Genomic DNA, 14481 nt, shown 5'->3' with positions numbered 1-14481 from the left:
TGGTCATCAACTTGCCCACCCTCATTAGCACTATTTCCATGGGTTAGAATCAGACAATAAACTAGAGGTATTGTCTCTCGAAGGATCCCATCAAACATTATCTGTGTTGACCAAAAAAAAAAGCACAACCTAAAAGTTGAGAGTTATGTTTTCTTTGGCAGACATTATGAGGGCTTCAAGCCTGGGACACAGCATCTCAGATAACGCTGAGAAACTGTTCTAAAGAGGCAAAAGGGAGGAGCCAGGATATTAAGCAGTTTTGCAACAAAGGTCAGGCAGTCGGAACATTGAAGATTATCGTTAATTAAAGAAAACCAGACATTTCAAGTTAATGAAATTAGTGCTTCTTTATGTGTTGATTGTTAGTCGTTCAGTCACATCCTACTCTTTGCAACCCCATGGACTGTATGTAGCCTGCCAGGCTCCTCTGTCATGGAATTCTCCAGGCAAGAATACTGGAGTGGATAGTCTTTCCCTTCTCCAGGGGATCTTTCCCACCCAGGAATCAGATCCAGCTCTCTCGAGTTGCACGCAGATTCTTTATGTCTGAGCCACCAACCAGGGAAGCCCTTTTTATGGACGGGAAGGTGCAAAGTCTGCACTCACTAAATTCATTTCACTGATATGCACTTCAACTGGGTCTGGTGTCCTGTGTTTTCTCATTGTGAGTCTCCTCAGGTATAGGGCAGTGGGTATAGGGGGTGGGAGGGGAGGATCCAGCAGTTTACTGCAGAATGGTGGGCAATCTTAATTTCTATCCTGAGTTCCCTCAGCACTCACTGTCAGGGTGGCTGTAATATGACACTTGATTCAACATCTTTTGTTTACTGATAATTGTTGTTTCCTTTAGTCGCTAAGTTGTGTCCACCTCTTTTGCGACCCCATGGACTACAGCCAACCAGGCTTCTCTGTCCATGGAATTTTCCCGGAAAATTCTCTAGGGACCCTTCCCCAGTTCAATTTAGTTCAGTCGCTCAGTCGTGTCTGACTCTGCGACCCCATGAACTACAGCATGCCAGGCTTCCCTGTCCATCACCACGCAGGGATCAAACCAGCATCTCTGCACGTGCACTGCAAGTGGATTCCTTGCTACTGAGCCACCAGGGAAGCCCTTACTGATAATGGCAGGCAGCAATCTTTTGTCCACACCTGGGATCTAAGGGAGTTCCTCTACAGACTGAGTTATCAGATCTCTAAATAGTACTTCCAAAGTCCTTATCCCAAGAGGTAACTTTCTTCAGGGGCAGGAGAAGACAGCTGCAGCGTCCTACACTCGTCCAGATCTCATTTGCTCTCACCTGCGGTGTTTGAACTGCCTTTAGATTCTTTCTAATTTATTCCCCATGTTACTGCCAGGTAGAGATAGAGATATAAACTTATTTATATTATTTATATAGGTACATAGATTTTCTTTTTTAAAGAAAACATACTTTCCAGTTTAAATGTCTTCCTTTGACGATAGGGTTAAAGTCTTTGGCACGGCTCACAAGATATCATAAGAGTCTGGCCCCATGGGACTTCCCTAGTGGTCCTGTGGCTGAGTCCACCTTGCAATGCAGGGGACATGGGTTTGATCCCGGTCTGGAAACTAAGATCCCACATGCCTAAGAGCAACTAAGCACTTATGTGCTGCAACTGCTGGGCTCACATGCCACAACTAGAGTCTGTCTGCCACAACTAAGAGCTAACACAGCCAAATAAATATATATATATATATTTAAAGAGTCTGGTCCCTGCTTCAGTTCTTACTGCTGTTCAATATGCTCTATAGCAGTCTGCTGGTCAAAAATGGCCCACATACTTTCAGGCCTGTGGGCCTTACCTCCCTCTGGAATAGCCTCCCTCTTTCCATCTCCCCTCATAAACCAACCTCTTCTCCAGTCATACTGATCATTTCCTTCTCAGGGTTCCCATAGGACTCTATGTCAATAAACGTTCGTTGAACAAATTTTAAAACTTTATTGCAATGGTCATAAACTCACCTCAGACTGGCTTCAGCAGAAAAAGCCAAAATAAAACAAAACAATCATACAAAAAAACCCACCAAAGCTGAAAATAAAAATCAAAGGAGTTAAAGTAATCGAAAAAGTTTCCAATGGTAGGTCGAGGAGTGTCTGGTTGCAAGTTCTGATGTAACATCACTAGGAATTTCTCTTCCTATCTCCTCTTCTCTGCTGTGTTTTTCATTTGCAATTAGATTTTCACAGTGTGTTGGCAAAGATGACCATCAATAGCTGCAGGCTTATGGCTTGACAGCTCAACAACCCCAGTTAAGAGGATTTCTTTCCAAATCTTTCCAGAATTTCAGATACACTCCTGAGATGTCACATATTCAAATCACTGTGCCTCTGACCAAATCTAGGCCATGGACCATTTCTAGAACTCACCTGCAGCATAGAATTGAGTGTGGAGGAAGACACCTACATGGTGGTCCGGTGGTCAAATTTTATTTATTTATTTATTTTCGGCTGAGATGGGTCTTCATTGCTGCTTGCTGGCTTTCTCTAGTTGCAGCAAACGAGGGCTATTCTTCGCTGTGGTGCTCAGGCTTCTCATTACAGTGGCTTCTCTTGTTGTGAAGCACGGGCTCTGGTGTGCAGGCTTCAATAGTTACAGCATGTGGGCTCAGTAGTTGTGGCTTATGGGCTCCAGAGCAAAGGTTCAGTGGTTGTGGTCCACGGGCTTAGTTGCTCTGTGGCATGTGGGGTCTTCTCAGACCAGGGATGGAAATTGTCCCCTGCAGGCAGGGGACAGGCAGATTGACAGGCAGATTCTTAACTGCTGGACCACCAGGGAAGTCCTGTCCAGTGGTTAAGACCCCAAGCTCCCAATTCAGGGGGCATGGGTTTGATCCCCGGTCTGAGAACTAAGATCTTGCATGCTGCTCAGCAAGGAAAGCTGATTTCCCAAAGGAAAAATGGGTTGCTGTTAGGGGAAGGAGAGAAGATGATGGGTGGACAAAGAATCAGGTGTTCCTTCCCATGGATCTATTTGTGATATTGTGCTAACAGCCAAGATATAATATATCTAGCTCTTGATTTGAAACATTTTGCAATTAGTGGGAGAGGCAGATGTTCAAAATAACTCAAAGAGATATTGAGTAAGAGAAGTAAAGCAGAATGCAATGGCAATACACTGAAAACAGATTCACCCTGCTTGGGGAATATGGAGAAACTTATAGAGGAAGAGGGCTTTTAAGTTATAATCCTTCACAAAGGGTAGGATTTGAAATACATGTTGCTGGAGGGCAGAGACAATATTTTACTTGATTTTTGTGTCACCTAACACAAAACTGTTAACACTTAACCTAACTGTTAGAGCCTAACAGAGTCTCATACACAATTTCATTGGTAAATGTTATTAGGTTAAAAGCATAACAAAAGAACACCGGCCAAAAGGGGAAACAGGAACTTATGTTGGAAGGCTGCCAAGGTGTCCCATGGACACCAAGGAATTGCTGAGTGGTCAGGCTGGGAAGAGTAGGAATCAGGGGATCTCCAGGGACTTTTGAGAGGGAGATGATGGATGGCCCTCTTGAAAGCACTGACATTAATGGAACTCAGCTTGAAGGGCTCCCAGGCTCTGTGCCTCTCAGTTTCAAATTCCAAATTCCTGGCAGAGAGACTCTGATTAAGCCAGTAAACATGTGCTCACCCAGGGTTTAATCATCTATGACTGGGAGAATAGGACCATGAAATACAGACATGCCTGAAGGGACCTATTCCAGAATATGAATGGGGAGTAGAGGAAGCAATTCCTAGGAAAGGAGGACTCGTTGTGAGCCAGACAGGACCCAACAGGTATCTCTTGACATAGTAGATACTCAGTATGTGTTAAATAAATGAAAATAATGATGTGGGACAGGCACAGTCCTCCAGGCAAAGGGAGCAGTGTGTGGAAAGGCAAAGAGACAGGAATACTGAGGACATGATTGCTGCTGCTGCTGCTGCATCACTTCAGTCGTGTCTGACTCTGTACGACCCCATAGACGGCAGCCCACCAGGCTCCCCCGTCCCTGGGATTCTCCAGGCAAGAACACTGGAGTGGGTTGCCATTTCCTTCTCCAATGCATGAAAGTGAAAAGTGAAAGTGAAGTCGCTCAGTCGTGTCCAATCCTCAGCGACCCCATGGACTGCAGCCTTCCAGGCTCCTCCGTCCATGGGATTTTCCAGTTAAGAGTACTGGAGTGGGGTGCCATTGCCTTCTCTGGGACATGATTGAAGAACAGTTAATAGAATAATGAGGGGACTTCCATGGTGGTTCAGTGGTTAAGACTCTGTGCTTTCACTGCAGGGGGTGTAGGTTTGATCCCTGGTCAGGGAAATAAGATCTCATATGCTGCACAGCCAAAAAAAAAAAAAAAATTATGGAGTGTTGAAACCTGTAAGAGTATTGTTTTATTTATTTATTTATTTTTAATATTTTGACCACATGGCTTTTAGGATCTTAGTTCCCCAACCAGGGATTGAACCCAGTGGAAATGTGGAGCCCTAACCATTGGACCACCAGAGAATTCCCAAAGGGTCTTGTTTTATAGATGAGAAAAGCAGGAGTCATAGAGAGGAAGTTACTGTGGACCTGGAAGAGAAGGTTGTTTATTTGTACCTTATAAGACTCAGCATAAAATAGTTATCAGAAGAGAAGTGATCTTTGAAGTGCTAGGAACAGATGAGCTAGCCAAGGGAGGGGGAAGTTAGGGAGAGAAGATGATGGATTGTAAAATTAAAGCAGCCATGCCCCGCTTTAAGAAGTTGATGGGGTTGGAGGGAACAGTAAAGTAGATTGTGGGATGGTTGGAGAGGGAGAAGAACACCTTACTGGGTGCAGGGCACTTTCATAGGTATTATCTTAGGTGATTCTGGTGCTTATCTGATGTCCTTCTGCTTGGAAAATCCCTGCTCCCTCCCTCCAGGTCTTTGTCTCTACCAGATAACCAGAACCTTCTTTTTTGGAACCTACTTTTACTGGATAACCCTGTCCAAGCTGCTTTTTCAAAGATGCCTGTCTAGACCAATGAAATCCTCTCTGCCAGCAATTTAGAATTTTGAGCCTACAGCTGCCAGGAAATTGGAAATTTAATTCCAATCAGATGAACAACAACAAAAAAGTGAAAAAGAATGCTTGAGGACTTCCACGGTGATCCAGTGGCTGGGAGTCCTCCTGCCAATGCAGGGGACACAGGTTTGATCCCCAGTCTGGGAAGATTCCACATGCCGAGGGGCAACTAAGCCTGTGAGCCACAACCACCGAGCCCACCAGCTGCAATTACTGACCCATGAACTAAGAGCCCGTGCTCTGCAACAAGAGAAGCCACTGCAATAAGAAGCCTGCACACCGCAACTAGAGTAGCTCTCACATGCCACAACTGGAGAAAGTCTTTGCACAGCAGCAAAGACCTAGCACAATCTCTCTCTCTCTCTCTCTCTATATATATATATATATAATATATATATAGAATTCATATATATATATAATATATATAGAATTCATATATATAATATATATATATGAATGCTTAAAATGGTAGCATTAAAAAACACCAGCGATTCAAAACATTTGGAACCTTCACTTACCCTTCTTATTACCATGGTTAGAGACTGAACATTTCAGTAGCAGCCTCAAGTCAAGTCATGACAAGTGAATGGCAGAGCTTAGTGGGACGTCCACTTGTGGTGAGGTTCCTGGAATTATAAGGTGTGGTTGTTCAACTCTTTATTGGAATTTGGGAGAGACCTCAGATTCTTTCCAATAAGTTTCCCCCACCCTACTCTTGTTTTTTTTTTAGTGGGTTTTTTTTTTTTTTTTGAATAAGATTCTAGCTAACACTGTATTCTCTTCTATCTTCACAACCTATGAGGTAGGTGCACTCATATTCTCTGTTCTGTAGATGAGAAAACAGGCTCAGAGAGGTTAAGCAACTGACCCAGGGTCACACTGCTGTGTAGGTGGGGTGTCTGAGCCTGGCTCTTATCTGTCATGCTACACACTTAATTTGTATCTTTGTTCTTGTATCAAGAACCCTTTAATGCAAACTTCCTGAGGTCAGAATTAGGTTCTCCATTGAAGATGAGGGTGCTGACACTCACAGAGGTTAAGGAACTGGCCCAGGGTTGCACCATTTATTCTGTGTCAGAGCCAGGATTCAAACTCTGTGTCTCACTTCAGCTCACATCAGCCTTCTAGTTAATGCAGCTGCTTCTGTTGACCATTGTGATGGTCAAGGGAGGAAAGACTATCTAGGAGGGTGGAAGGGGAATGATTGGCAGATTCTACAGTCAAGTTAAAATAAAATGACCCAGAAGAAGACATAAGCTTTGGTGAGAAAAAGGTCCCTAATGACCTTCAAGAGCACTGTCCTATGGAGAGGAGAGTGCAGAAGCCACCTTGGTGGGGCAAGTTGGGGTAAGGACTTGGGGACCAAGATGGGAAAGGGGGGAGTTACTTGAAGGTCAAGATGGGAAAGACAGAGAATCTGCAGAAACAGAAGGGAAGGAATAAGTGGAAAAGGTCAAGAGAAAGAGGAGAACTGATAAAACCCACCGTGGCAGGGGTGGAACCAAGAGCACTTCCATTTAGTCCATGTGTTTATTGAGCACCTACTGTGTGTCCTGCAGGGAGAGACAAGGAAGAAGTGAACAGGCAAAATCCATTTTTCCAGAACTGATAGTAAAATGAAGAAGACAGATAAGAAACTGTAAATAGATAAATAAAATGAGGATTATGATAAGAGTTTCAGAGGAAACAGCACATAGAGATAAGACTAAAGTTGCTGGGAGCAACCTTAGGTGGAGGTAGTTAGACAAGCTCTCTCTGAGCAGGTGAGACCAGAAGGGTGAGAAGGAACTAGCCATACCAGAGCTACAGAAGGAAAAAGAAGGGCATATGCAAAGGCCCTGAGGTGGCAATGGACTGGCTGGAATTGAGGGGACAGGAGAGAATTTGGTGGGATAGGTGGGGCCTTGGAGGGAATGAGAAAGGAGAACTCCTTTTTTCCTAAGCCCCATGGGAATGACAGGGCTTCCTGGTGGCTCACAACCTGCCTGTAATGCAGGAGACCTGGGAAGATCCCCTGGAGGGGGGCATGGCAACCCACTCCAGTATTCATGCCTGAAGAATCCCATGGTCAGAGGAGCCTGATGGGCTGCAGTTGGTAAGGTCACAAAAAGTCAGACTGAAGCAACTTAGCATGCATGTGGGAATGACATGGTATGGATGATGTTTTAAGCAGCATAGGAAAAACATTTAGCCTTGAAAATACTGAGTAAGGAGGACTGTTTTTCAGACAGGACTGAAGAGAGCTGCTTGCATGATGATGCCTGAGAAGTGTTTTTGCAGAAAGTAGAAGTCCAAGGAATTCATGTTGCATGGACCTGCCCTTCTCTGTGATTTTGTTTATTTACTTATTTATTGGCCATACCACTCAGCATGTGGGATCTAAATTTACCTAATGTGAAGAGTAACAAACCATCCCAAAATATACTGGCTTAACAATCTGGAGGGGAAAAATAACAAAGCTGGAGGTATCATCCTTCCTGATTTCAAACTATAAATTACAAAGCCATAGTAATCAAAACAGCACAATACTGGCAGTACCTAGATAAATGAAACAGAATTTAGAGCCCAGAAATAAACGCACACAAAAATGGACAACTTATATTCAACAGAGGAGTAAGGACACACAATGGAGAAATGATAGTCTCTTCGATAGATGTTGCTGGGAAAATTGTATAGCCACATGCAAAAGAACGAAGCTAAACCAACTTGAAATGGATTAAAGACGTGAATGTTAGACCTGAAACCATAAAACACCTAGAAGAAAACATAGGCAATATGCTCTTTGATAAGTCTTAGCGATATCTTTCCAGCTATAGCTCCTTAGGCAAGGGAAACAAAAGCAAAAATAAACAAAAGAGGGAATTTCCTGGCTGTCCTTTGGTTAGGGCTCTTTCACTGCTGTGTGGGTTCAACCCCTGGTTGGGGAACTAAGATCCTGAAAGCTGTTACGGCATGGCCAAAAAAATAAAAATTTGGACTTCCCTGGTGAACCAGTGGTTAGGACTCTGTGCTTCCAATACAGGGGCCCGAGTTTGATCCCTGGTCGAGGAACTAGATTCCACATGCCACAACTAAAGATCTTGCATGCGGCAGCTAAGACCTGGCACAGCCAAATAAGTAAATATGTATAAATTTAAAAAATAAAGAAAAATTTAAAAAAGAAAAACAAATGAAACTGCAACAAACTAAAAACTTTCACACAGCAAAGAAAACCATCAACAAAATGAAAAGACAACTGACAACCTACAGAATGGCAGACTACATTTGCAAATGATATATCCAAGGGGTTAATATCCAGAATACAGAAAGAACTCATATAGCTCAACAATAACAAAAACAAGCAATCCAATCGAATTCCCTGGTGGTCCAAAGATTAGGACTCCGAACTTCCACTGCAGAGGGCCTGGGTTCAATCCCTGGTCAGGAAATTAAGATCTCTTAAGCTGAGTGCCATGACCAATAAATAAATTAATTAATTAAGAGTAGAGAAGATGAACGGAGAAGGCACTGGCACCCCACTCCACTACTCTTGCCTGGAAAATCCCATGGATGGAGGAGCCTGGTAGGCTGCAGTCCATGGGGTCGCTAAGAGAGCGACTTCACTTGCACTTTTCACTTTCATGCATTGGAGAAGGAAATGGCAACCCACTCCAGTGTTCTTGCCTGGAGAATCCCAGGGACGGCGGAGCCTGGTGGGCTGCCATCTCTGGGGTCGCACAGAGTTGGACATGACTGAAGTGACGCAGCAGCAGCAGCAGAGAAGATGAACAGACTTTTTTTCCCAAAGAAGATATACTTACTGATGACCAACTGGCCTGTGGAAAGATGTTCAACATCACTAACTTTTCGGGAAGTGCAAATTGGAATCACAATGAAATATCACCTCATGCCTGTTAGAGTGGTTATATCAAAAAGGCAAAAAATAACAAGTGTTGGCAAGGATGTGGAGAAAAGGGAACCCTCATACACTGTTCGGAGAAGACAATGGCAACCCACTCCAGTACTCTTGCCTGGAAAATCCCATGGACGGAGGAGCCTGGTAGGCTGCAGTCCATGGGGTTGATAAGAGTCAGACACGACTGAGCGACTTCACTTTCACTTTTCACTTTCATGCATTGGAGAAGGAAATGGCAACCCACTCCAGTGTTCTTGCCTGGAGAATCCCAGGGACGGGGGAGCCTGGTGGGCTGCGGCCTATGGGGTCTCACAGAGTCGGACACGACTGAAGCGACTTAGCAGCAGCAGCAGCATACACTGTTGGCAGGAATGTAAATTGGTGTAGGCAGGAATATAACTTTTCCACTATAGGAAAAGTTATGGTGTTGCTCAAAAAATTAAGAGCAGAACTAAAATAATAGTCCAGCAATCCTACTTCTGGGTTTTTATCCAAAGAATACAAAAAGACTAATGAAAAAGATATGTGCTCCACTATGTTAATTGTGGCATTATGTACAATAGCTAGAATGTAGAAACATTCTAAGTGCCCATTAATAGATGAATGAATAAAGTAGATATGGTACACATACTCACACACACACTGGAATACCACTCAGCCACAAAAAGGTGAAATCTTGCCATGTGTAACATGGATGGGCCTTGAGAGTATTATGCTAAGTGAAATAAATCAGATCGAGAAAGACAAATACTCAATGATTTCCCTCCTATGTAAAATATAAAAAACAAAAAAAGAAACAGAATAAATGAATGAACCAAACAAGAACAAACATGTAGATACAGAGAACAGAGTAGTGATTACCAGAGGGAAGGGCAAAATGGGAAAGATACATCTATCAGCTGTATGATGATAGATGGAAACTACATTTTTGGTGGTGAGTATGCGATAGGCTGGAGAAGGCAATGGCACCCCATGCCAGTGTTCTTGTCTGGAGAATCCCAGGGACGGGGGAGCCTCCTGGGCTGCCGTCTATGGGGTCATACAGAGTTGGACACGACTGAAGCGACTTCGCAGCAGTAGCAGCAGCAGCATGCTATAGGCTGGGGCTTTCCAGGTGGTGCTACTGGCTGCCTGCCAATACAAGAGACGTAAGAGATCCTGCTTCAGTCCCTGGGTTGGGAAGATCCCCTGCAGGAGGGTACAGCAACCCACTCCAGTATTCTTACCTGGAGAATCCCATGGACAGAGGAGCCTGGTGGGATGCAGTTCATAGGGTCGCAAAGAGTCAAACATGACTGAAGCAACTTCGCGCGCATGCATGCTATAGGCTATATAGAAATAGAAATAAAATGCACACATGAAACAGTTATACACCAATGTTACCTCAATTAAAGGAAAAACCAAACAAAGAACCTAGTAGCTTAAAACAATGACAACATTTATTTTGCTTATGAATGTGTAATTTGGGTAAGGCTCAGCAAAAACGGCTCATTTCTGCTCCATCTGGCCTCCATCTGGCCTCCATCCGGGTGGCTTGAAAGCTGCGGCTGGAATCATATGGAGTCTGACTCACAGTTGGTGCTTGCTGTCACCTAGGCCTTAGCTAGACTGTTAGCCAGAACACTTTCAGGTGGTTGCTACATGTTGCGTAGGCTTCCTTATAGCACGGTGGCCGAGTTCCAAGGGTGAGTGTTCCAAGAGAAAGAGTCAGGTGGACACTGCATTGCCGTTTAATTTTTAAAAATATTTATTTACTTGTTTGGCTGTGCCAGGGCTTAGTTATCTGTCAGCATGTAGGATCATCTTAGTTGCAGTCTGCAGGATCTTTAGCTGTGGTTCACGAACTCTTAGCTGTGGTATGTGGGATCTAGTTCCCTGACCAGGGATTGAACCCAGACCTCTTGCATTGGGAGCACAGAGTCTTAGCCACTGGACCACCAAGGTAGTCCTGTATTGTCTTTTATGACCTAACCTCAAAAGTCAGGCAGCATCATAACCATTGTATTCTATGTGGAATGAGACTCTACATTTATTATAGACGCAAGAAGTGTCAAAGAATTTGCAGATATGTTTGTAAAGATATGTCCATCCACCATGGACTTGAATGGGCTGGACTTCTGCACTCTGCCCTTATTTATTTGATGGGTGGAGGGTGCAGGCATCAGGTTTTCTCCTCCTTTAGGTCCTTCCTTCCTTGGAGATCCAAAAGGAAGTTTTATCCTTGATATGAAGTCAAGGAAGAGAAGCTATTCAGGCTCTCCAATTGAACACACTTGGGTTTGAATCTGACTGTCATTTACCAGCTCTTTGTTCTTGGGTAAGTCACTTAACCTTGGGGTAAGCCTCATTTTTCTCATTTGTAAAGTCAGAGTATCTTGGAGCTATTTTAAGGATGAAATGAGTTAACAGATGAGCTGCATAACACAAGCTCAGAAGCAGTAACTAGCACATAGTAAACACTCCACGTGTTAGCTATTGCTAATATGATTATTCAACACCTGTTGATTAATATTTCATTAACTCAGGCTTAGGTGAGTTCTGGGCTAGATGCTAGAATTACGAAAGTGAGTATGAAGGGGTTCAGGCCTCCAGAAACCAAAAGCTTAGAGGAGATGTTTTCAAGCTTATGGACAAAGGAGGCAGCCAGGCCTGATTCTCATTCTGAGTTTGCATGTAGTCTCTATCTGTGGGACCTTGGACCAGTCTTTCAACTTTCTCTGCCATAGTTGCCTAGCTGAAAATGAGAAATGCAACAGTACCCACCTCACTGGGTTTTGGTGAGGGTCAAATGAGATAATCTATGTAAAAAGCTTAGCACAGTTCCTGGAAAATGGTGATTGTTTTATAAAAGTTAATTATTAATTTTATTTACCAGGAAGTAGGCTAACAAATGGATTCATTGGAGTCCAAGGTGGAGAATGCTAAACTAGATGGGGAAATAACCTGTTAAAGGAATCCAGGAGAAGAGATTAACTTTGCCAGGAAGAGTCTCGGAAAGCCCAGAGGAGGTGGTGCTGGAACTGGACTTTGAAGAATGAATAAGAGTTTTCCAGTAGGGAATGAGGAAAGAGAAGATATTCCAGTTGGAGGCAAGGAGATTTGCAGAGGCGTAAAGTTACAGAAGGTGTTTGGAGGAGGGTAATAAATTCAGTGTGGGAGCTTCAGGTGTTTAAGATGGAGGGGATGAGATTGGAAAAGGGAGTTCAGGTCAAAGCATTGGCTCAGGTGAGAGAAACTTCTGTCTTCAAGCCACGGGGGGCTCTGTGGTATGGAGAAAGGCCAGTGGCTGCACTGGAGAGAGGTTTCATAGGTGGAACAGATAGATTCAGGGGTAGATTTTCTGTGTAAATTGAGAGGAGGGCAGTGAGGGAAACACAGGTCAGCAGAGGAGTCCAGAAGGAGGGCAGGGTTCAGGTGGATGGAACAAAGTTGTGAGATGTAGATTCTAAAAACCTGGCTCTGGGGACTTCCCTAATGGTCCAGTGGCTAAAACGCTGCACTCCCAGTGTAGGGGGCCCAGGTTTGACCCCTGGTCTCCATCTCTGGTCGAGGAACTAGATCCCACATGCCACAACTGAAGAGCTCACATGCCGCAACTGAGGGAAAAAAAGACCTTGCCACGAAGACCCAGGGCAGCCCAAAAAAGAAATAATAAATACTTTAAAAACAATAAATAAAATACATAATAAAAACCTGGCTCTGAACCCACCTGGTATACCTCTGAGTATGTGATCTTGAGATGATCATACTATTTCTATCATAATTTCCTATCAATGGATAATATAGCCTCTATCTGCCACATATAATTGTTGTGAGAAACAAGAGTGTATCAGTAAGAAATATATAAATATCAGCCCCTATGTTACTAAGGAGGTAGTCAACTGCATGGGAAAGCATAGCTAAAGCAGAGTTTAGGTGAGGTGGAAGGTGGAGGATCTGCCCTAATCCCCTAATCTGCCCTAAAGGGAAGATTAAGATAATTGCAGTCAAACACACACACATATACACACACTACAGACAAATATAGCAATTTCCAAGCTGGGTTGGGTCTATGGGAGAGCAATAGGAAACTCGAAGCCCCACCAGGAAAGACCCTACCATTTACCCTACAGATGCTCTCACCTCTTTATTTGCATATATGGCGGTCCAAAGGTCTAAACTAGGGAACCAGGAGAATTTGCGAGTAAAATGTCATGCTGTGTATTTCTGGGAGTAGAATCCATAGTCTCCAACCAACTCAGATTCCCCAAAGGTTAGGAGTCATTGATTTTCCCACCAGAAATTAGTAAGAATAGCTATCCTTGGCGAGAAGGACTAGTGGGGGAAGGGGGCATATTTTCAGTTTTAATTTTTGTGTTTTCTGAACTGTCTGAATTTTCTAACCACAAACATGTGTTAGTTTCATTGAAAAAGCTGTCATCAAGGTTTATTTGGGTGTTCAGATAACAGGCCCTTTTTAGATTTCATCTTTAATACCTCTTTGTACTAAACAAACACAACCAAACACTAATAGCTGTTATTTTTTTAAAACCCTAATAGTCTTACACACACACACACTATAATGCAAAGAACATCTATTATGTAAGGTGAAATGTCTACATTTCCTATAAACTACTGGTTAATGCAGTAAAACTTGAATTTGAAGTAGATGAGGCAAAAAAGAAAAAGGCACGCAATTTCAAGTATTTCAACTCAGACGCATAAAAACAATGTGTATACGTGTCATCCTTCATTGGTACTGTCTCCTTATTCCCTTGAACCGGCCAATGTGCGAGCCGTTGGCCTTTGATGCTTGAAGCGACGGAACGAAGGGCAGGGTTAAATCCACTACCTTCTCCCCACGCACTCTAGTAATTACTCTATTTCCACGTCATGTTTCCGGGTGTGTGTGTCCCGACTCACGCAGAAACTGAAGTTCAAAGCAGGCGGGAGTCACCCATGTTCTTTTTGCTGTCTCCAGAAACCCATTTCGGGCGTTGGGCCCCTAGAGGATCTGGCGACACCTGGGGACTGTCTAACTGGCTGATTCCCACGTGGTAAGTGCTCCCAACCTTGCCCCCACGTGGTGCCAAGGGCCGGGAAGACGGAGAGCAAGCAGAAAGGAGCCGCATCAGGGGCATTTAAAGTGTCTTGACGTCACGCACTGCCAGGAACTCAGCTGAGTTTTCAGCAGGACATTCCAGTCATCTTCCCTCCCTCCCACCGGGCTCCTCTGCCCAGGGCCTCGGTTCTTCCCCAGTTGTTGCGGAGGGAGGAGTCCTAAGAGTCGGAACAGCCAGAACAGGGGCGTTCCCAGACTTGTATTGGCTCCGCCCTTTCTCCCAGAGGCTCTCTTCATTGGCCAGTGGGTGGGGCTTCGGATGTAGAGTAAGCTCAGCAGGGCCTCTGGGTGGCCGAGAAAACTGGTCATGTTATGAATTATACATGAGCGGCGTGCCCTGGCCAAGCGGGGGCTGGGCGGGGATTGGCTGGAGGGGCTGTAATTCAGCGGTTTCCGGAGCTGCGGCGGCGTAGACGGGGAGGGGGAGCCT

The sequence above is a fragment of the Bos taurus genome, chromosome 19 (assembly GCF_002263795.3).
Source record: "Bos taurus isolate L1 Dominette 01449 registration number 42190680 breed Hereford chromosome 19, ARS-UCD2.0, whole genome shotgun sequence".
In the NCBI taxonomy this organism is placed as follows: Eukaryota; Metazoa; Chordata; class Mammalia; order Artiodactyla; family Bovidae; genus Bos; species Bos taurus.
The sequence above is the reverse complement of the archived record's forward strand: the minus strand, read 5'-3'. Positions refer to the sequence as shown.